The sequence below is a fragment of the Megalops cyprinoides genome, chromosome 15 (genome assembly GCF_013368585.1).
Source record: "Megalops cyprinoides isolate fMegCyp1 chromosome 15, fMegCyp1.pri, whole genome shotgun sequence".
NCBI classification, from domain to species: domain Eukaryota; kingdom Metazoa; phylum Chordata; class Actinopteri; order Elopiformes; family Megalopidae; genus Megalops; species Megalops cyprinoides.
Genome location: NC_050597.1, coordinates 7,015,001 through 7,037,604, shown reverse-complemented (window position 1 = coordinate 7,037,604; position 22,604 = coordinate 7,015,001). Strand labels below are relative to the sequence as shown.

General features: G+C 44.9%; 1 protein-coding gene across 1 annotated transcript in view; it reads left to right on the top strand.

Moving 5' to 3' along the window:
• Window positions 1–8,524: 8,524 nt before the first annotated feature.
• Window positions 8,525–22,604, top strand: part of akt3a (v-akt murine thymoma viral oncogene homolog 3a) — an 89,688-nt gene continuing 75,608 nt past the window's right edge. The window contains exon 1 of the mRNA XM_036546478.1: window positions 8,525–8,858. The gene's annotated coding sequence lies outside the window, so the exon portion shown is untranslated. The remainder of the gene's footprint in view (window positions 8,859–22,604) is intronic.

Sequence of the window (22,604 nt, the reverse complement as noted above, 5' to 3'; positions counted from 1 at the left end):
CAATGAATGCCAATGCCAATGAAATCGCCCACATTCAGAGTCACCAGCCAACGATATTGTTAGCAACCAGTGAAATCTGCATTCCAGTGAAATTTGCATTTCAGGGAAATCAGTATGCCAGTTTTGGCTTTAAATTAGACCTCAAAGGAAATGTAACCGAGAAGGCCAAAATGATTCCACACACTGCAAAGAGTTTTTCACAGTGGGGTGCATGTGCGGGTGTGTGCGCATTTTATCTGGTGTTTCCCAAAATTTAAATCCGTGCTCATAATATTTCGCAGCAATTCTAATAGCAATGAGTATGGTACAAAATCAAACCATCAAATAACTATATTTCAAATATAAGCTGAGTTTTGGAGCTCATGTGTTCACAGCTCTTTCCGAAAGAAAAAAAAACTTCTAAAACATAATTTTGTGTGAGAGCTTTACTTGCTTGTCTTTATGTGAACCCCTTCTGCCTTAGAGAAAGACATTAGTATGTAATGTAATGACAATAATGTAATGTAATTAGTATTCATGTGAAACGAAAAATATTACCCATTTTGCAATATATGCACACTATCATACAAAAGAGTACACACAGACACAGACACAGACACAGACACACACACACACACACACACACACACACACACACACACACACACACACAGTCTCGCCTCTAACCCCAGCTGTCCTAAACCGTGAATCTGAAGCTCAGTAATCCCAGCGCATGATGGAGGTGCTCTGTGCCGGCACCCCCTCTTAGCACTTTGTTCCGATTAAGCTTGACCCCCTCCCCCTCACCCCCCCCCCCCCCCCCCCCCCCCTTCCCCAGGTGGGCAGGCAGCCTGCCATCTGAACCCTGGAACATTCCGGAGCTCAGGCGGGGTGGTCGGGCCAGCGAGGGGGCCGAGGGAGGCCCGGGCCAGGCCAGGGCCTTTAATGTGTGTCCAGGGGAAGGCCCGGGTGGGCCTGGTTGGGCGAGAGGGGACCCTGCGCTGACGGGGACAGCTGCGGACAGACACGGCACAGGAGAGGGGAGAGGGTGCAGCTGCAGCCCCAGCCAAAGGTGTGCAGGACGGCTTTTCAGACAGAGCGGTCTGGGGTTGGGGGGGGGGGGGGGGGTGGCAGAAGTGTCCGTTCTGGTTCACCTAACTGCCACATATGGCCCCAGGGTAACGGTAGAGAAGTAGAAAACAACATGAGTCCAGTAAACAACAAGTCCAGCAAATCCATATGTTGGGAAAATACATTTGGGAAAACATTCAAAATATGAAACTGTGGAAAAGTGTTTTTCTTTTGAGCCTGTTTAGATCCGTTTCGGCATGAAACATGTTGAATGATCTATTTTGTAATTGTGTGTTTGTTGTTAATATTCGAGTCAATATTTTAGCATATATGTGCACGTGTGTCTGACTGTATCCGTTTGTATGTACGCATATACAATGCGTGTGTGTGTATGCCTCTTTCTGTGTTTCTGTCAGCGTGTCTGTATGCAAGATGTCTTTTTCTGCGATTTTATGTGTTTATATTTCTCTGTATTTGTGTGTGCATATGTTTCTCTCTTTGTTTCTGTGTGTGTGTTTGTGTGTGTGTGTATGTGTGCTTATGTCTCTCTCTGTGTTTCTGTGTGTGTGTGCAAGTGTGTGTGTGTGTGTGTGTGTGTGTGTATGTGTGTTTATGTCTCTCTCTGTGTTTCTGTGTGTGTGTGTAAGTGTGTGTGTGTGTGTGTGTGTGTGTGTGTGTATGTGTGTTTATGTCTCTCTCTGTGTTTTCGTGTGTGTGTGTGTGTGTGTGTGTGCTGCTGCCATATGGGCTGGGGAGTTGTGCCTGACCCCTGGCCCCGCTGTGTGAATGGCGATGCTGAGGAAACCTCTCCACCTGGACTGACCTGGCTTCCAGGGGACCGCAGGACCACAGGAGCCCTGCCCTTACGCCAGCTGACTGCTGCTGTCCCTTATCCACTTCAGCACACACGGCTCCCAGGTGACCCAGTCAGTGACAGCACTCACTCCGAATGCAGGCTGAGCCCTACAGCCCAAGAGTTCGCGAGTTTGAGTCCGGACTGTGTCATCGGCAGACAATGAGCAGGAGTCAGCAGCAGCAGACCTCGATTGGCTGCGTTCTGCCAGGGCAGAGTGGGTTACATCAGCCAGAGTCCCCTTGTTGCACTGCTCAGTAGCGCCCTCATATGGTGTCTGTGAGAGTTGCGCCAATCCTCCAATTGGCATTTGCCCTGCTGTGATGCGCTGTGGGACTTTCAGTGTGAAAAGCAGCCATCAGATGCAGGTGTGTCAGAGGCTTGCCTTTGCTGTGCATTGGGGATCCTGAGCAAGCGCAGAGGATGTTTCAGCAATTCAAACTTAAAGATCAACCACCAATTCCAAAGCCTGGGCAAAAAATGATGGAAAAAACAACACAGTCTAAACATATATAATACCACAGCAACACCTAATAAACACACACAATTCCAAAGCAACGCATACTGAACGCATACAATACCAAAGCAACGCACTCTAAAGACATATAATGCCACAGCTACACATAACAAACACATGCAATGCCACTGCTACACACAGCTCAGCAGACACAAAAGAAAAAAAATTACACCAAAGACTTGTCTGCTTCACAATGATGTCATTTCACAGAACTTTTTTGAGGGGAAAGTGTGGCCACTCTGAAGGGTCAGCCACTCCCTGACATTCTTCCCAGAAGCAACAGGGCCTCCCATTGTTTGACACTAATGATAAAAAGCACACAAAAATAATTTCCTCCAGTCATAAATTTTATGTTTCATGCTGAGTATTTATTTTCTATTTACAAGATATTCCACATATTCCTTGCATTTGGAAGTGTCAGTCCACATTCTTTTTACGTAAGTGTACATAAGAACATAACTCATTTACATAACCACACATTGGTAAAAGTTCAAAACCTGTAATTGTTCATATTTTTATATTATTATAAAATCCACTGAAAAACAGCTAAAATGGACAAAGGGAGACGTAAAGGAAAAACCTAAACTTTGGAGCAAACAAAAACAATCCTCTCTAAAGGTTTCTACATAATTCAATCCAGTTGCAGTATGCAGGCATGAAATCCAAAGCTGGGACAACGGTCATGTGCTGAAGAAATAAATAAACCAACAAATAGATGTGTTTACCTAGTGCACATGTAAATGGAAATAAATAGAGAAAATGGCTTCTGATATGTGATGAAGTGGCCAGGACCTGCATTACTGTAATACGATCTGATGCGAACCAGACCACACCGCTGACAGAATTTACATTGTAAATCTTCACTTTGCTTCTTTGACATAATAAATAGATGCTAATTTTGTCAAAGCATAATCATGTCAAGCAGTAACAGTAATAAAATACAAAACAAGAAAATTTTCTATGTAATTACAATTACAATTTTCCAATTCAATGGCAAAAATAATCACTTGAAATATGGAGTAAAAATATATCAAATAAAGATGAAGTCTAATGAATTGCAGTCATATAAAACAGCCATATAAAATTATATATTAATACATTTTTGAATATAAATTAATTTCATATTAATATAAAAAGTGATTAACAGCACAGTACAATTTTATTTTATCTTCATCACAATAAAATGTGATAATTTACTCAGTATTGTACTTTTCATCACTGTACTTTCCTTCTAAACAGCTGCTGGTAGCACCTAATTCCTAGTTCCAGTCATTTACAAAATACATACAGTATAAAACCAAAACACAAACTCACAAATTGCTGTTTGATAACCATAAACTGTAACTGCTGGTTGAATTGCTACACGCAGATCGACTTTCCACCAAGTACTGGCAAAATCTAATCCCTACTCACCACAGCACTGAACCAGAAAGGGAGTGATACCGAGTGATTCTGGAGTGAGATTCTACTGTAAGGCAGTAGACCCCAGGAAAGGAAGGCAGCGGGAAGAAGTAATTACCATTAGCGTTTTTACCCTATTACTCTACCCTTTTATCATTTTTACCTTACAACGTGTAAGACAGTATGGTCTACCTTTCATAATACAAACGTTCTGATGCTGAGCAGCACAAAATATGCGATTGCTTAGGCCTCAGTGACATTACAGTGAAAAACACCCTCCTCCTGTACATTCACTGCTATGCCCTACCTGGGCGTGAGCCTTCCATTAAAATTCTGCTGCGTTTTCCCGTGCGTTCAGAAAGGGGTTTTCACCTCTGCATGCAATCCCTCCTCCCGCCACACAAGGATCTGGCGCACTCCTCCACAGCGCCACGATCACACCGGCAGTCGCGATCCTACGCACTTAGACACGCACCCACGCACGCACGTACACGCACACACAAATAAGTGTATAAATCAATGAACAGTACAATGTAAAACTATATATGTATAGCATATTCATAATAGGTGTATACTCATGATTTTAAGTAGCATTATAAAGAATGTTTTTAGAATTCTATACACGTTTTCAATGCAAGCATATGAACATGATCAGTAATATTTAAAAGGCATAAATAATCCAAATTTCAAATAACCCATGTTAAAACAGCCTGAGATTTGATTTGTAACTGACATTGGTATATGGGATCTATGCTTAACACTGCTTTCCATGCTTTGTATATTGATGCATTATTAATTAATTGCTATTATTATAAAGTAAACATGTCAATTAACACTGTGGAATAATATTATTAATAAGTAATAATATTGGAGTGCTTTTATAAAGTCCATTTCTAATGTTCTAATTTGTGCAATATTTTTCTGAAAACAAAGACAAATGCCACAGGGTGTAGAAATGAAATTACCTAGACTTCTCTAAAATGCCAAAAACAGGCACCACACATGCCTTTATTTGCTCTTTTTAAAATGGTACCTTCCTTCATGTGTGCTTTCCAGAGTCAAGCTAAACAGACCGCGAACAGTGCTTTATCGCTGACTGTCAAAAATGTACAAGTTGTTGTTATTCAGGAAATACAGTACATAACATTTCAGAGATGCAGAAGTGGAACCAGTGGCTTAAGTGTTTATTTTTCTCTGCTTAACACTATGCTGCATGCATCCGAGGGACTTCCTCATTCACCACAGCAGCAAGCAGATCTGATTCCACCCGCAAAAAAACAGCCACTAGCAACAGGGGGGCCGAGACAGATCTGCATGACTTCGGCATTGAATAACTATGTTCAGATTCAGATTAAAGATTTCATATTCACATTTCCTTTACTGTCATTTTATCATGCACTTGCATAGAGTCAAGAATGAAATAACGTTTTTCCTATACCAACACTGCGCATAAGTTAAGAAAGAGAATTAGAACAACATATATCCATATACAATACACAGTACAAAGAAGGAGTGTACTGTAAATTGTCTTTGAGTCTTATAGCAGTATGTCTTTGCGATATATTTGGAGGGGAATAGCAGCATGTACTATCAATAAATTATCTTTATAGTCTGTACAAAAAGTGCCAGGTACAGTGTGAAAGTGTGTTGTGAGGGAACTGTGAGAGAACTATGAAAAGTGAGAGAACATTGAAGCAAATATACTTATTTGATTTCTCCCTGTTCTGTTTTTTTCTGGAGGTAACTGGACATCGCAGCACGATTTCCATCACAGGGCTCAGATGGTGCTGATTTGCAACACCGCGGGCCTGATTCACAAACAACAACTTGGTTTTATGATCTTTATTGAATCAATTGCAATAGTTTACCTGCATTGGACAAATGTGCACTGAAAAAGCAGAGGCGCATTCCTTTCACCAAGTAAATAAGCACTGGTTAGACACTGGCTCACTCTTTCACTTTATGTTGTAATGGATAATACACATTATGCTACAATTGCATGCGGCATACAGAAATTCTTTTCAGGAACATTTGGAATGTTTTTATGGTACCATTGCACTGTTTATTTGCTTTGAATGATGGCGTCTGAGTGGGAAAACTCCTCACTCTTTCTGCGTAGCTTTAGCTCCACTGTGTTGGAAAAAAAATCAGAAATGCCATGGAAGACCACTGGACCAACAAAAATCAGTACAAAAATTACTGCTTATCTCAGTTATATGATAGGTATTTTAGTTGTAATATTATTAATCATTATATTGTAGGTGATTTGCATGAGATACCTGCTAATGTCAATGTGGGCTTGTGTCTGTATACAGTATCTACATACAATAAAACATTTTAAGCATAGTCTTTAGTATTATTACAAACATATTTCATAAAAGTTACATATTCATATAGACACTAGTTCAATTGAACTAATCCACATTGTGATTGACTCTAAATGGAATAAATCAGTAGCTGTATTTGGAATTGTATAACTGTCAAATCAGCCTCTGACACTACAGAATGCCAGGGACAGACCTGATGAAATCTCTCGGATGATTCCCAAGCCAGGTGTAGGGGAACAGCTCCTGCATATTTGCAGTACGTCCTCAGACCCAACATACCAGCCAGATCACTCTGCACTGCAGCCACAGGGCACTTGGCTGTTCCCCAGTGTGGCCATGCATCCTGGCTGCACCCCCTGTCCGTTCTGGCCCCAGTACAGGGGAACAAGCTTCTCATACCAGCCCAAACAGTGGAGTCACTGGCCATCTACCATTACTGACGACCCACCTTTTCAGACTGCACCTTGTATTGTATTCAGAGGTGGACACCCCGGCTTCAGAAAGTAAAAGTCCTACCATGTATTTGTTCTAGCCATTCACTAAACAAGGTGATTTCACTAATTAGCTCCTCTACCTGGCTGAAGAGTTGTGCTAATTATAATATGTGGCAGGACTTTTACTTTCTGAAGCTGGGGTTTTCCACCTCTGAATACAACATACTCTGCAGTGACACAAAGACTACACAAATAAAGGAGAGATCTGTGTTATGAGATCTTTTTTGTTCTGAGAGCTCGGAGATGCATGTAGTCTGTTCAGCTCAATGCATAAAACCTATGATGGAGGAGGTTAAAGCAGGACTGAGATGGATGAAGCATTCTTAAGATTAAAGAAAAATCCCACTTGAGTCCAAGCACCGTGGTAAAATTCAGATGTTATATCTCTATCACATATTAAGAGGCTGTCAAAAAAAATCACAGCACTTTGGGGTTGGTTATGCAATGTAAGCTCCTCATTCTTCAGCTTGGCAATGAGATGGACACCTGGCTCCTCAGCAGGATCCAGGTGAAATCAGGCCAGGTAAGAGGGGTGGGGGGTAGGGGGTGGCACAGATGGTTTAGGGGTGGGTTGGTTTTGACTTAATAATGAAATCCCCCAATGAACAGGGCTGAAGTGGGAGGGGCCAGGAGAGTAGTGTGGGAAATCCCAATTTGCAATTGGTCCTCCTCAAGTTCTGATGCTGGTCAGAGGAACACCAACTACACACATAGTGACGTCAGCAAAGCGCAAAACCCTCACTGTGGGAATAATGATCTCAACGCATGATTTTTTAAAAATCATTAACAATGCAATAAGTTGAAAAAGACTTAAGATTAAACACGGAAAAAGGTGAAACCAGCTGGTTCATGTTGACATTTCATTTGGGCATATTTTGACAATTTCTAAATTTCAGCCAAAACGTATGGTTTTACCTTGTAGTATGTAGTGAAATTGCTTTGCACTCGTTCATGGCGCTCTTCGATACTGTTTGAATTATGAAGAAAACTGAAAACTGATGCAGGAAAACTAATGCAGACCATATCACGTGACCCATCTACGCACAGGACGACATTTCCCATAGCCCTCCACAATGCTGCAAGATTTAATGAAGGTTTAGCGCGCGGTCTGGCATTTATTCTCCTTTGGAAAATGGGGAAGGAATAATAATCTTTATCCTAACAATAACAGGCGCATGCTGTGTTTTACGTTTAAAGCCTCTTTAGAGATTGTTTTGTGCCACACTGTCTTGTACTCTTCCTTTTCACGCATATTATTATACACTATCATCATAACGTGGTATTCGATTGATCATTTTACTAAGTTTTCTGTACAACATGAAATTGTGAAAAAAACAGTGTCACATATTGGCCAAATAAAGACTGCCGCTGTAGCAATTCAGGGTAGAACCATGCAACCCTGTTCAGAAATGAGAAGCTTTCGCTTCGGCGCACTGAGGGATGCTGGTACCTGGTTATGTAAGAGGCATTATGGCACTTAGGACACTCTGTGCTGCAGAGGATATTTCAGATCCTCTGACGTCGCACTTCCATGCGTAATGCTGCAAAACATAGTGTTTCCCCCAGTTATTCTGAATTAATGTATTGTCTCTGTCATTTTTTTTATTATCTGGCGTGAGTCTGCTTCAGCATCATCCCGGACGATATCTAAGAGAAGCACCGCAGTCCAATTACACCTCCCTTTCTCCGATAAACCCACCCGTGCGCCCGACACTCTCGCGAGTGTTGTCTCAACGGGGAGAGAAACAGGGAGGAGGAGGAGAGCGGGGAGAGAGACGCCGTAGACAGGGAGAGACAGACGGAGGGACCGACCGAGCCTGGCGAGCGATAGACAGAGACAGAGAGAGAGAGAGAGAGAGAGAGAGAGAGGGAGAGAGGGAAGCCGTCCGAGAAGTGGCTGGCCGTGACGTCACGAGCTTTCCTGAAAGTCAACAACAAGCCGTAGCGGCAGAAGCGCAAGCGGCGGTGCCAGGGGGGCTCGGAGGAGCAGCGGCCGCGTATCTTTTTCATGATCGTTGCCATTAGTGCAAGTCCTCGTCACTCGAAGCAATAGGAGCGTCGACGCGGTCCTTCTCCTTGATTTATTTTTGCCTCAATTCGCCGGGCTCTTCTTATTCATTTATTCTCGCGCAGAGAAGGCGCGAGCGCACAGGGAGGCTGCCGAGGCGCGAGGGGGGGGAGAGCCCATTGGTCTCCCCATCACTGCCCGCGTGCAGGTAATAAATAATAATGCATAGCGATTATAATGATGATTTGCGTATGGCGTGCGAGGCTGCTTGTGTTGCAGCGGCGGGCTTGTTGTGTTTGTGCGGAGTCTGCGGGAATGCGCTCCCGGCGGCGGCCGGCACGCTTTCGCCGCTGTGGCTCCGGCGTTTGTAGCTAAGCTACGCCACTATAGGATGGGAAAAAGGCTAAGCGCAGTTGCTAGCAAAGTAGATGCTGCGGGCGAGGAGGCTGGAGACAGGAGCAGGAGGGAAAGAGGAGGTGGAGTTTTCTGGCTCCGGCCTAGTGCGGCTCTGCTGGAGTTGCCCTCTCGCTCCGTCTAATTCAAACGCTCCGGATTAAAATGGATGGAAACTGCGTAAAAGGGAGACCGTGTGGCAATGCCCCCGAATGCGTTCACTCTGACAGCACAATTCACGGAGCTCGTAGCAAATGTAAGGGGCTGCTAATGCGGCTTGCTAGCTGTCTGGCTAGCCAAGGACTAGGTAACGTTAGCTTCTGGCGGCATGCCTTTTTTTGTCATTAGCTAGCTGGTACGTTCATGAAAGATGATGCAGTGCCATTTACAGGACCCACACTGTTGCGATATCATTTCCCTCACGGGCTAGGCTGCATTGTTTCTGACATTAGAATGTACATTTCTCATGAGAGGCTGTTTCCGCTTGTTTTTGTTTTATATAACAGACAATGACACCCCACCCCTTGAAACAAAAGGCCTAGTTTGTTTGGCTCGCTATTTTGTAACTAAAGCTAATGGAACATTGTCTTCTCCATCGCGCATTATGTCTCAGCCTTAAACATTTATAGGTAATCATGGGTGGCGATAGTCAAACCAGCATATGATGCTTCTGCTGCTCGCCACTGTCAGCCATTATTGTTATGCTTTTCCTTGTTTATGTAGCTGGCAAAGCTTGCACAGTAGCCGGCACATCTCGGGACTGGGATGCAGTGTTCACTGGGGCTGCAAATAACGACGTTGCACAAAAAAGCCTAGGCCCTCCACTCCGAGCTCAGACGCCATGGCGACTGGATTTTTATATAATGTTGGTGATGGTGTATTTATGAAAGCAGAGTTTCTCTAGAGTGGTTTGTTTTGTTGTTTTATGAAGGAACGGGAGGATCTCTGATGTATATTAACGCACGTCGTATGCTGGGACTGATCTACCAATACGACGTTGCGTGATATTTTTGTGTGCGACACAGAATGGTGCTACGTATGATACGTGTCATGTCTGGGTTGTATGAAAATGCCATTTCTGTGTCACAGACCTGTAAGATTGGAGAGGGAGGCGTGTGCTGTAGATTACAGTAATATCAAACAAACAAGTATTGTAACCATTTGGTATCTGTGTGCCTGAAGCAGTCTGAAATTCACGTCTGAAGTAAAAGGGATGCCAGCCAAGTGCCGCCCTAAAACATCAGCTTTAGGTCATGGAGGGCATCAGCCCGGTTACCATAGTGTCGCCATACGGCATGGAAAAGAATATGCTCTCTAGCAATCACAATCATTCATAAATCTATTTTTGTTTGTAGTGCCCCATGATCTCCTAAAACAACCCTGGTGGTCTTAACACTGGCAGTGGTATATAGTACAGTGTTCATACATGAGATACAATGATCTCAGGTGTCCTGGTTTGGTCAGTCTGGTTTTGGTCGTTTGAAGTCAGTATTGAGAGACTTGCTGTGGCCATAACTATATAACCATAACTATATACCCACTTAGAAAGACATATGTATGGGTACCCACTGAAGTTGAGGCTGGATCCTCTGCATCCTATACAGAGTGAGACATAGCCTTATGAATGTGTTGTCTGTCTCATCATACCACATTACTGTGTTAAATCCTTGGTGTTTATTGTTGTTGCATGGTCCTGGGAACTCGGACCTCTTCACGCCGGTCAAAGAGATCTGTACAGACCTTTGCAAATTGACCATGGAAGATTGTATGAGACTGCATATTCTAGTAAAGGCTAGACCAGCGTTTCCCAACCCTGCTCCTGAAGGCACACCGTCCTGCATATCTTCTATCTATCCCTGCTCTACCTACCTGACTGAACTCATCAGTGGCACTTTTGATTAGCTGAGCACACCTGATTTAGTCAAGCAGGAAGGATACATAGAAGATATGCAGGACAGTGTGCCTCCAGGAGCAGGGTTGGGAAACACGGGGCTAGACCAACTGGTCTGATTCTCGTGATGGAAGACCACAAGGGAAGTAAACAGTTAAAACACTTCCTTACGTTGTTCTTGGAATTTCTGAAAAGAAAAAAAAGCTTGAGAATTCTTTGTGAAAGGTGGCAGAACAGTGGTCAGCTCATTAATGACCACTGACCGCTTCTCCAAGTCATCTATGCGATTCGTTTGGTTTGGGATGCTTTCAGGTGGAACAGCTGAATGAGGCCTGTACATCACCGGCTGAGCATGCTGGTGTTGCTGTGAACAGAGCTGAACCCAGAAATGATCCGTAAATTAAGCAGGAACACTGTCTTGCAGGACCTTCTGTTTTAAAACCTCTTGAAAAACTAGTAAAGCTAATGGGGAATTGTTTAGAAACATTATCTGTAAGGCACAAAGTTTATGTGGAATTAGAGTAGGTCAGTTGGAGCTTCCAGTCAAAAATGCACATGGTTTTTTTTTGATATTTTGTTGTTGCATTTCTGCGAAGCAAAGATTTGTATGCAAAGATGATGAAGTAACCAATTACTGCCATGAACAAATGTTAGTACAGCCAACTGCAGTAATAATATCCATGGATTTGTATGAGGGATGTCATAGTTTGGCTCTGAGGAATACCTTTCCCTGAGAATCAGGGCAGACTGAAGTTTAGGTGGATGAGTCTCCAGCTCAGACTCCTTCCTCTAAGCTCAGACTCATGAATGAAACCTCGTCTGGCGACATCCATTCAGAAAGTTGTATTTCCTCTATTCTGGTTTCATTTGAAGCCACTTCACTCTTTCACTTTCTTTGTCTGAGGTTTAGCCAATGAACAGTGAGAAGGGGGGGGGGGGGGCATCCCTGATTGCATCTTTTGCTTTTCTCATCCTGTGTTCATCAGTCAGTTGCTCTTCATTGGTAGAGCAGTTACCCAGGTACCCAGGTTCTGCTAGAGCACAGATGAAATCCTTGCACCATTAAGTCTTTGGTGTTAGTAATGAACAGAGAGCAAGTAAGGTTTGTCTACATGTAGATCCTGGTGAGCGAGCTTAGCTGTGCACACAATGTGGGACTCCTTGCCAGGAGGGCAAGAGAAGAAGGCTTGTTCTCGGCAGCATTGTAATCAGAGCGGGTACTTTACCGCGCAGTGCATAGCAGGGTGTAGCAGGGGTGTGCAGTTGCATTGTGTTGAACACCGGCTAGTTTCGTGCTGAAAGATGTTCGATAAGAAGCCCTCCTTCTGGAGTTTGTTGGCCAGGCAGCGCGTCGTAAGTGCTTCCATAAAGCCATCTCGCATTACACAGCCGAGGAGGGTTTTATTCGGCCCCTTAAGTGCGCAGTGGGAGTAGTGCAGAGCGGCATGATAGCCCTGCTGCACAGGAAACGCTTGCGCTCTGGATCGGGTTCGACGGGGTCGTCTCAGACCGCATCCTTAAATTAGCGCAAGTGGAAAGGTAATGGAAGAGAACGCAGGAGCGCTTTTCCCCGAGGTCCTCACGGACTTTTTTGGCACGTGTGTGTGTGCGTGTTCACAAGAGACTTGATGTACGCAAACACGCGCACAAATTCGCACGTGAGTGTGATGTCTGCATATCACCATGCATGGACAGTTCCAAAACTAGTTTTCCCTTTATGCCTTTGCCTGTTCAGCCAGAATTATTTTGTCTCCCGGCTCTCTGCAGCAGGGAAGTCTGCAAAGTCTGGAAGATGACAACACAATGAAACGGGATCATTGCGGATGAACAGGGAGATCCGGCGACTGTTGTCGGCTGTTTAGTGTCATTCACTGGCTGCCACAGTGTCAGTTATACGCCAAGCTCTCGCAAACGGAATGCGTTTTGCTCGCATAAGGAATATGCCTTTTTTGTTCCCTGCTTTCAGTTTTCCTTTGCCTAAACCATGAGTCTAGGGTCTGACCACTTGCACCTGTCCCAGAATGCACTTGCTTGTGGGAGGGGTTTGGGGGGGGGGGCTCCTCCCACCGTCTGCCTATAGCGTTTGCTGTTTTCTCCAGGGATGACACCGGCATAAAAAAAGGCTTTTCTGTGGTAGTCTGCCGCTCCTTTTGTTTCTGAGACCGCATTTACATTAATTAGGTGGGCCCGGGCTGAATGGGTTTGTTGTTTGAGTCGGATTTAGTTTTTCCCTTGTGTGATTGCGAGGGAGACTGTGTCGCAGGACGGCGGTAACGCAGATGAACGCAGCTATTGTTCCGAGATGGCTTTTAAGAGAAGCGGCAGCAGCGTGAAGTAAAATAATCTTAATAATCATCTTTCTTAATAGAGGGAAAACAAAAGGTGTTCCTCACGACCTGCATGATAAGCAGCTTTGAGATTTGTCTCCATTCGTTTGTTTTTTTTTTTCTTCTTCTTTGATGGCGAATAGGATCTCGGCAAAAGAAAGGATGTTTGTTTAGAATGAAGGGGTAGTCAGTAAACAAGGTCACCCTGTTCGCCGCACTTTTGAGTGAATTCAGATATTGCATTCAATCAGACTGTCATGCCTGAGGGCAGGGTGCAGTTGGGGGCGGATGTGGGCCTATGGTGCTGACTGACTGTTATGTTACCCTCCCATACTTTCAGGCCACTCCGAGCTTTCTTCATCCAATCATCTTAAAGACTGAGTTTGTGCGCAGTTTGTGTTTCAGCCAATTAAGTCACAGTTTTTTTTCCTTTCATTTCCAAGACAGACAAGTAGTAATCCCAAAGTCTGTGTCGGCGCTTGTTTGTTTTATTTGACGTGCCGGAAGTTGTTCCCGTACCTTCGGTGCCGTCCTGGTGGTTTGCGCTCCTGACCAACGATTTCCGATACGGTCCCGCCTCCGTGCCTGCTGGAGATGACATTTAAAAGATATTGTTTGTGTTGTAACTGTTATAAATGTGAGAACTTATGAGACATGAAACATTAATGCCCAGCTCGCTGCAACAAACTGACCCAGATTGTTATCGCTACGGAAACAGCCTCTAAATGATTGCTGGGGAAAATCAATGTTAGAAAAATACAGCGCTGGAGTCTCTCCCTCTGCCATTCACTGGAATGAGAGCGCTGACTTTTTTCCGACTCTGTAGAAACAGCCTATTGGTATTGACAGATACCCAGGTGTGATGGGGGCCTTGTGTGTGATGCTCAGCTATGCACCCCCTCTCCTGAGTCCGTCTTTCCCTGTTTCTGTGTCGCCATGACTTTGCTTTATGGCGCCTGTTATGGCTGTTTGTACAGCAGGTGGGGGTGAGGCAGGCCAGGATCACTCTAGCCCTCGGTCACATTTTATCCCAGCAGTAAAAAAAAAAAATAATAAAATGAAAAAACAGGCAGTCAGTGTGATAGCATCTCCTGTCTAAATAATTGCGCTCTGAGTTCAGGGCTGGTGAATTTCCCTAATGCGGCATGGTGTTTTATATTGGGGTTTTAAACTGCTGTGACACAGCCAGACTGATTAATGGTCTGGATGCTTCTGTCTGGACCAGCGACACCCCCCCCCCCCCCCCCCCCCCAGGGGTGTTCCCCTGGTTACATAAAGAAATTGAATTTGCCGCGACTGCTGCAGACATGCCTGGCTCCGCCGCCACGGCTCACAGCGACGGCGGTGTTTGCCTGCGTGTCACTCAGAGGGAGCGCGCGTGCCGATTGGCCGAGCCGTGCCACGCGGCCGCGGGCGGCTTTCCTCCTCCGTCCTGTCTGCCCCGCCCTCCGCATCGGGTGCAGGTGGCACGGGCTCCCACGCCCGTTTCCCGCTCACTGTTTTTTCCTGAATATCGGCTCTCAGATGCTCTCAGCCTCTTAGGGACACACGTGACAGAAAGCACACGGTGTCTCTGTCACACCGAGTTCCCGCTGTCACTCTAACCCTCTGCAGCAGCCGCACTGTTACCTAAACACTGGCTCTTAAATATTACCGTCATTCTCTGAGTGTCTGTGTCAGGCCCTGTATGATCAACAAGGACAGTCTGCAGCTGGTGGTCCTGTGCTGGCTTCCTCTGTGTTCAGGTTAGCCTCTCAGGTTAGCCCTGCCCGTTCAGTTACACGCAAGCTTCGTGTCATGTCAGTACGTGATATATCATGTGTCATGGGACTGAACTGGTGAGTTTCTCCATAACACAGCCCATGGCTATGACATGTTTGGTTGCTTTGTGTCTTTGTCCAAAATATGTTTGGCTGCTTTGTGCCTTGGTCTAAAATGTATGGGCTAAATGTAGACCAACCGTGACAGATAACATAGCACATAACATAGCACATAACATTGCCACCCGTTCCCAGTGAGCATTTGAAGGAAAGCTGAAGTGCTTTTACTGCCTCCAACTGTGCTTCTTTTTTCCATTGATTTTGTTGCCTTTTTTTGTCGTATCATGAAAAAGATATGAGCATATAAGGATGACAGCAAGACAGTATTATTTATAAGCACAAATTGATTTAAATCGATTGATTCCGTTGCGGTGAACTTGTTTTTGTCCATTTGTGAGATTTGTAGGGGGATGGACTCGTTGGGGGTGAGTGTTTGCATTCAAACAGGAAGTAAACCCTTGCGTATACAGGAAGTACATCCTGATATGTAGTGCTCTTTGATGGCTGTCGAGCCGTTTAACTGGACAAACTGCCCGTTTGTACACGACAATGCAGACTCTGTGAGATTTCGTGGCCTCAGCCACAAACATTGAAACAATCGTGGTTCCGTTATGGTGTTTTTAAGTATTACAATAAACTTAATACATAGGTATGTAGATAAATGTAGATAATGATGAATTATTAAGACGCAAGGTAGTCACAGGGATGGGACCGCCTGTTGTGCAGCAGGAGGAGGTGGGATCATAACCCAGAGGGGCACTGATGTGATCATATCCCATAGTGGTTCTGAATCTGAACTTACAAAGCCATCAATCGCGGATCCTTCTGACGAGCTGTGTGGTAGAGGCCAGGGTACTGTGAGATGCCCAGTCCATTACTCAGGTAAGCAGGTCCTTATTTAGCTTAGCAATTTTCCTCTGCTGTCATGATAACCGTGTTTTTTCATAGCCATCTGGTACGTGACACTGCTTGGGGATTGTAGCTGTATTCGTTCACTGATGGTGTCAGTCCTGTGTAACTGAGCAAGTCCAAGGCGTGGAATCGTCAGCTAATCCCAGACATCTTCAGTACGGTTGTGTCACTGGGTGGGAGGAGTCAGAGCTATCCTCGACATGCTCACTATTGGTTATATCACTTTGTGGGACGAGAGATAGCTCTCTTGCACATTTAAAGGATTTTTCTGCCACTGTTTGAGAGGAGTCACAAAATTGCTTTGTCATCCTGGCTTTTCAAGTTATCGCCCCTACATCCTAGTCACGATTCAGGACCTAAGCTTGCACCTAAGAAGCCACAGCATGGGCAGGTGTGGCACGGGCAAATGAAACATCATCAGAACTGCAGGCGTTTTTCCCACAGTTCTATACTGCCTGTGCGTTTCACAGGGTGTCAGACTGATTTAAGTTCAAGTATTGGCCCTCCTATCCTAAAGTGTAGGCTGAAGACTGTACTGGGACCAGTGTCGCCTACAGCCTCATATTGAAAATGGCTAATGTATTGTTCTTCAGCTGTGTACTGTACTTCCTCACACACGATCTATGTCTCCTGTGTTTTAGGTCTCATACTCAGCATCGGTTTTTCCTGGCCTGGCTCCAGAATTGGCATTGGTGTTGTGTTCTCCCGATTTGCGGTCCATTTCCTTTTCAGTCGATATTCCTTTGTCATGTCATGTGGTTGCTGGTATGTTGTTTATGATGTGTTGTCATGACTGAAACCTGCCAGGAAAGCCGAAGTTAAGGTGAATGTCTGAGCGAATTCTGTGAGTTCCCCTGCGAGTGGCATTAAATATGGAAATGAAAGCAAGAATAGATTGAGAACATGAATACTGAACGTTTCAGAGCGTTTTTGGCCTCCGTTAAGCGGAGGTTCACGTTGTGCATCTTAAATTGCCCATTTCGCGTGTGGAACGTGGCCTTCTTTTCTGGCTGAATACCACACAGTTCTAGTGACCTCACTCGCACCGGGGGGGGGAGCTGAGATCATGGACTTTTTCCCTGTTGGTGCTGTTGTCACTTTAGGAGTGTGTTTTCCGGTTTGCTCTCTCAGGACGCCGAAGACCCCAGTTTCTGCTCGGATGAGCCTTGCCTCTTCGTAAACGTGTCTGGGCAGTGCGAAGGAGGTTTTGGGTTTGAAAGGGAGCTGTGCATTTTGACGCTTTGCAACGCCGAGAGGGAGACTGTCTTAACCGTTTGGAGCGTTTGGAGGCTTTATTTTGATGGATTACAGTGTTCAGCCTCATGACACGCTGTAATGACTTGCTTGAGCATCAGCAAAACACACAGGGGAAAAAACTGAATCTCCCTCCCTTTAAATGGATAACGTAAAAATTTCAGGTTTCTATGAAGTTTCATTTTTGATTTATCAGATATGATTTATGGGCTAAAAGCACTTGCCTCACTATCAGAAATGGTGTTTTGTAAATTTCACTGACATTAGTAGAATGTCGTGGATAAATTGAGGTAATGCTGTATTGACAGATATTATATATGTTGGCTACAATATGAATCTACTGAAACGCCATCCATCTCCATCCCATCCGTTGCCCAGCTACTAGGAATGCCTGTGTCTGAAAACGTTAGTGATTTTCTTCGTCAAATCTTTAACCTGCATAGACAAAACTGCATTTTTCTGACTTAAACCTTTCCTCTTAACTGCATCTGTCGACACTTTTTTGTGCAAATTAAATCAAAAGAAATGTAATTAAAAGATGCCGATTTTCGCGGCCAGTTATGTCCTCTTCTTCGTACACTGGAAATGAATTGGGACACGAATAGATAAAAAAAGGCCAAAAGAAGTTAGAGGGTTTTGGAATGGTTTGCAGTGTTTGAAATTGAGAAGCATGTGCGAAACAGATCTGACTGTAATTGGATGCATGTGTGGGGAAAACTCATTAACACACTCCCACGTAAACAAGGACATACTTTTCTTTTTTGGACAATGTGTTGTCATCGTTTTAGTTGTTGCAATCAAATGTGGTTTTAGACTGTGCTGCGTCCTTGTCCTGATTTTAACCTGCATCCCATTGGCTATGTGAGTTCAGCAGTGTCATTCAGCCCATGAGCTCGGTGATGTCAGGTCTGTACAGGATATAGTCCAGTGAGGGAGCGGTGCCCAGCTTTCCAGAGACCCTGTGGGGAAAAAACTCTATAGACAGCAAGAATTTGCATGGTGGCTGATTTCTTGTCAGAGGTGTCATAGATGAATAAAATACTAAAATCAACATGTTCACATCAGTGTCCATTGTACAAATGTTCTCCTATGTCTTTCAGTTTACTGTCAGATAACAGCACTTGCTTATCAATACCTCAGGTGATTCCGTTAAGGTCTATATAGATTGCAATATACTTTTGGCTTTACAGAGATGTTGTGTACTGTCCTGTTTTGGCAACAGACCTCTGTGTGAGAATGAGTGCTTGCACCATGGAATTGACAAAGAAAGTCTGTTAAGGAGATCTGTCAACGTTATCTTGAGCAACTTTGATTCAGGAATTATGGCGTGAAGTTGACGTGTTGCCCCTGTTTTTTTTCCCCATTTGTGCACCATGCTGAAAGTCCTCTCTGTTCCTTCAGCACATCCAGAAACTGCTCCTTACGAACAGCAGATTAAGGTTGCTTCTAAATGCAGCCGGGAAAGGATAATGGCTTAAACATCTCTAAGAGCGTTCACCTCCGGGCATCCTCGGGAAGTGGTTAGCAGGCTTGAGTAACTTTATATCAGTTTATATCCAACCAAATTAAGTGGATGTGTTTAGTCGGATGTGCTCCTTAAGTTAGAGTAGCGCATGGCTGGTTCAGTCCTCTTAGTCCTCAGATGCTGCCATTAGTCACACCCCACAAAGTCTCTGTTCGCCAGGGTTCATTCTGCTAGTAGGAAGGGTCTCTAGCCCACACAGCATTTCCCAGAAGCCTTTGCGGTATAAAATAGAAGGAAATGTCAGTGTCCTCTGTGGCTTCATTCAGTGGGCAAAGGCAAAGACGTTTCTTGGTCCAACTTTTACAGTGGCCTATTCTCAACGTGTCACCATTGTAGTGAGGTAACCCTGGGTAACTAGCTCGCATATCTTTCAGCCAGATAAAGGTGGGTGCTGTATCTGCCTAGGCCTTTTTTATATTTGTTTACATGGTCAAGCTACCATTAGGTAAATATCTCAGATTTACATGCTAGTACTATTCTTGCAGTTATTGACTACCTATCTTACAAAACCAGAAGCTGCGAGATACTTATCTAGCATAACACATGCTAGACATAAAGTTCTTTTTTCATAATTTTGATGTCCTTGCCTAATGCCAGATAGCTGTTAAGGAACAACTGTTTCGAATGATCTAGAGTTGAAAACACAAGTCAAGGACTTGCGAGAGACTGCATCTGAAAATGCAAATGGGGTTAGCCAGCCTCCCTGCTTTATGATAGTTGTGTTCAGTCACTGACTAGACTGAAACGGCATTGTTAAATGAATGGTTGACATCATTCTCTTTGGCATGCTGGGTAACGGGTGCCTCATAACTGGGGAGAGCCAATGAGAGGACGGAAGCGCTGCTGTGGATACACTGAGGTGGCAGTATGATGTAGACTAGGTAAGGAGCAGTCCTTGTAACCAAAAGGTTGCTGGTTCACGGTTCACCCCAAAAGGGTTTGGTGCACTGCTGTCGTACCCTTGGGCAAGGTACTCAACCCAAAAAAAATTGCCTCAGTAAATATCCAGCTGTATAAATGGATAACATGTAAAAATTATGACCTATGTAAATCGGTCTGGATTAGAGTGTCTGCTAAATGACAGTAATGCATTGTAATGTGAAGCTTGGTGCTGTTAGCGTAGCTAACCTGTCTAATTCATCCAAAGTTATCGGGTTAGCCAACATCCAAGTCTGTTTAGTTATGACTGTAGTTGTGTTCTCAGCCTTGTTCGGGTTTGATTTAATGCATTTAGCATTTGTTTAATGTTCTCAGAGATGAGCAAATTAATGAGCGCAGTAGCATATTGCTTTTACTTCCGATTCCCAGTGACGCTTCATGCATTATTAAGGGCTCTCTTTGCCCTGTTCTGCACAGTGGATTTGTTGTGTTTTTTTAAATTCTATTTATACAAATGACTGAAACCTAATATAAGCATGTAAATAATTACAAACGATGCAAAATGGCATTGAACAGTGTGTCGTAGTGAAAGCGTTTTGCACGCTCGGGTTTGCTGGTTACTGCGGCGTGTGTCTGGGTAAGCATTTTCTGCGTGATAGTGTGTTCAGGTCTGGTCTGTGGCTGGAATACGGGATAATTTGAGTCAATGGAGTTGCTTTAGGAGTGGCTTTAGAGCTGTTCTGATGAAGTGATGCCTTATGTGTTATGCCAGTGTTGTTGTTGCCCATGAGTCTGTCAGCCATCTTTTCCCAGGGTCAGGGAATAATTTTCCTGTTTTTTTTATTCCCCAATTGGCCTGTGTTTTCTGGTTTTTTGACTCCCTCTGGAAGATGCGCTATGCCGTGTGTTCAACACTTTTTGTTGATCCTGCTTGTCAAAAATCCACTAAAACAAACAAAATTTGATTGATTGATTGATCGATCGATGCTGTTATTGACTGTTGGGCTTGCCTGTCAGGGGTGCTGCAGCCAGGCAGACCCGCTGCGTGGGTGCCTTTCTGCAGTGCGCAGCTGCCTCTCCCGTCCCGGGGTTCACTGAGTTTATTTGTAATCATTCTGCAGGTGCCAGACTGTGGCGGAGCATTAGCATAGCCCCATCTGCAGACTGGCTTTTCACTAGCCTGCCTTTCCCACAAAACACAGACAATTTGCTCTGAGTTAAAACATCTCCATTAACAACTCGCCGATAAATCTGACGTGTCTGCACGGGCTTCCACACACACACACACACACACACACGCACACACACACACACACACACACGCTCATGCTGATGTTCGACACGCTTCCTCCTCAGTCGGGCAGCGTGTGGCAGGGATCATGCCCAGTGTTGCTCTGTGTGTGTATGTGTGTGTGTGTGTGTGTGTGTGTGTGTGTGTGTGTGTGTGTGTCTGTGTCTGTGTCTGTGTCTGTGTGTGTGTGTGTGGGTGGGTGCGCGTGTGTGTGTGTGTGTGTGTGTGTGTGTGTGTGTGTGTGTGTGTGCCTGTGCGTGCGTGTGCGTGTGGGTGTGCGTGCGTGTGTGTGTGTGTGTGTGTGTGTGGGTGCGCGTGCGTGTGTGTCTGTGTCTGTGTCTGTGTCTGTGTGGGTGTGCGTGCGTGTGTGTGTGTGTGTGTCTGTGTCTGTGTCTGTGTCTGTGTCTATGTGGGTGCGCGTGTGTGTGTGGGTGCGCGTGCGTGTGCGTGTGCGTGTGCGCGTGCGCGTGCGCGTGTGCGTGTGCGTGTGCGTGTGCGTGTGCGTGTGGGTGTGTGTGTGTGTGTGTGTGTGTGTGTGTGTGTGTGGGTGTGCGTGCGTGCGTGTGCGTGTGTGGGTGCGTGTGTGTGTGTGTGGGTGGGTGCGCGTGCGTGTGCGTGTGTGTGCGTGTGTGTGTCTGTGTGTGTGTGTGTGTGTGGGTGTGTCGGGTCCTGTGGCCTGCCGTTGTCGGTGTGTGCTGTCACTCAGACTGCCGTCTCCTGGGCCGCACTGTAAAACAGCCTCCGATAGATCCGCTGGGAATCCAGACGTCGGTAGACAAAACGAGCCCCCCCCCCGCCTCCCTTCCCTTTGTCATGTTACGTGCCCTGAAAGTTAAGCAGAGCTGCCTCATTGCTGGAGTTATGTCCATCTCAGCTGCAGCAGACAGGCTGAATACTGAAACCAACTGCTGCCTTCCTCTCCCGCTGCAGTCTGGTTTCACAGCTCTGACCTCACGCAAGGATTTAAGGTGGCTTAAGATACCGGTGCTGTTGCTCTCCTGACCTGGGATGCCCAGAAAGAGAAGGCTGAACCACGTGAATGGTTTTCTGTTTCAGAGATGTACGGTGAATAGGGTTTCATGCAGGTGACTCTTTTCCCTCAAGTGGCTGGAAGGTAATGAGTCATCCCTTTCTAAATAGAACCTTTATCTACTGGATAGAGATCTTGATTGTTGCCTCTCTAATTATAAGGAGCCACGTATTTAAACAATAGATTACATATTTCCCACACATTAAAACCGATCAACCAGTGAAATCAGAATGCCCATTTGTGGTGCCAACATTAGCAACCTTGTGAGAGTGTTTGTATACTGGAATAATCTGTTGCTTTGATGTAGGGTCCTGTGGCCCCGAGTTTGCATATCTGTGCTTTTATCTATGAAGAAGGGGAAGTTTTAGAGGTATTAACGGTGCTCTTACCTCTCACTCCTACCCGAGCTTGCAGTTCAGCACGCAGATTTACAGCTGGAGAGAGGAGCAGCTCCTTTGATCAGTCTTGAGTGTAAACCCCTAAGCCACATTGCGTTTATACTGCTTGAGAACAGTTTGTTAATATGATCAGAGTGTATTTTTAACAGAAAGGGCAAGCGTTATTAAAGCACCAATATGGAGAGATCAGCATTCATCTATAATTTACAGAGCGGTCAGAGTACATTGATTTAT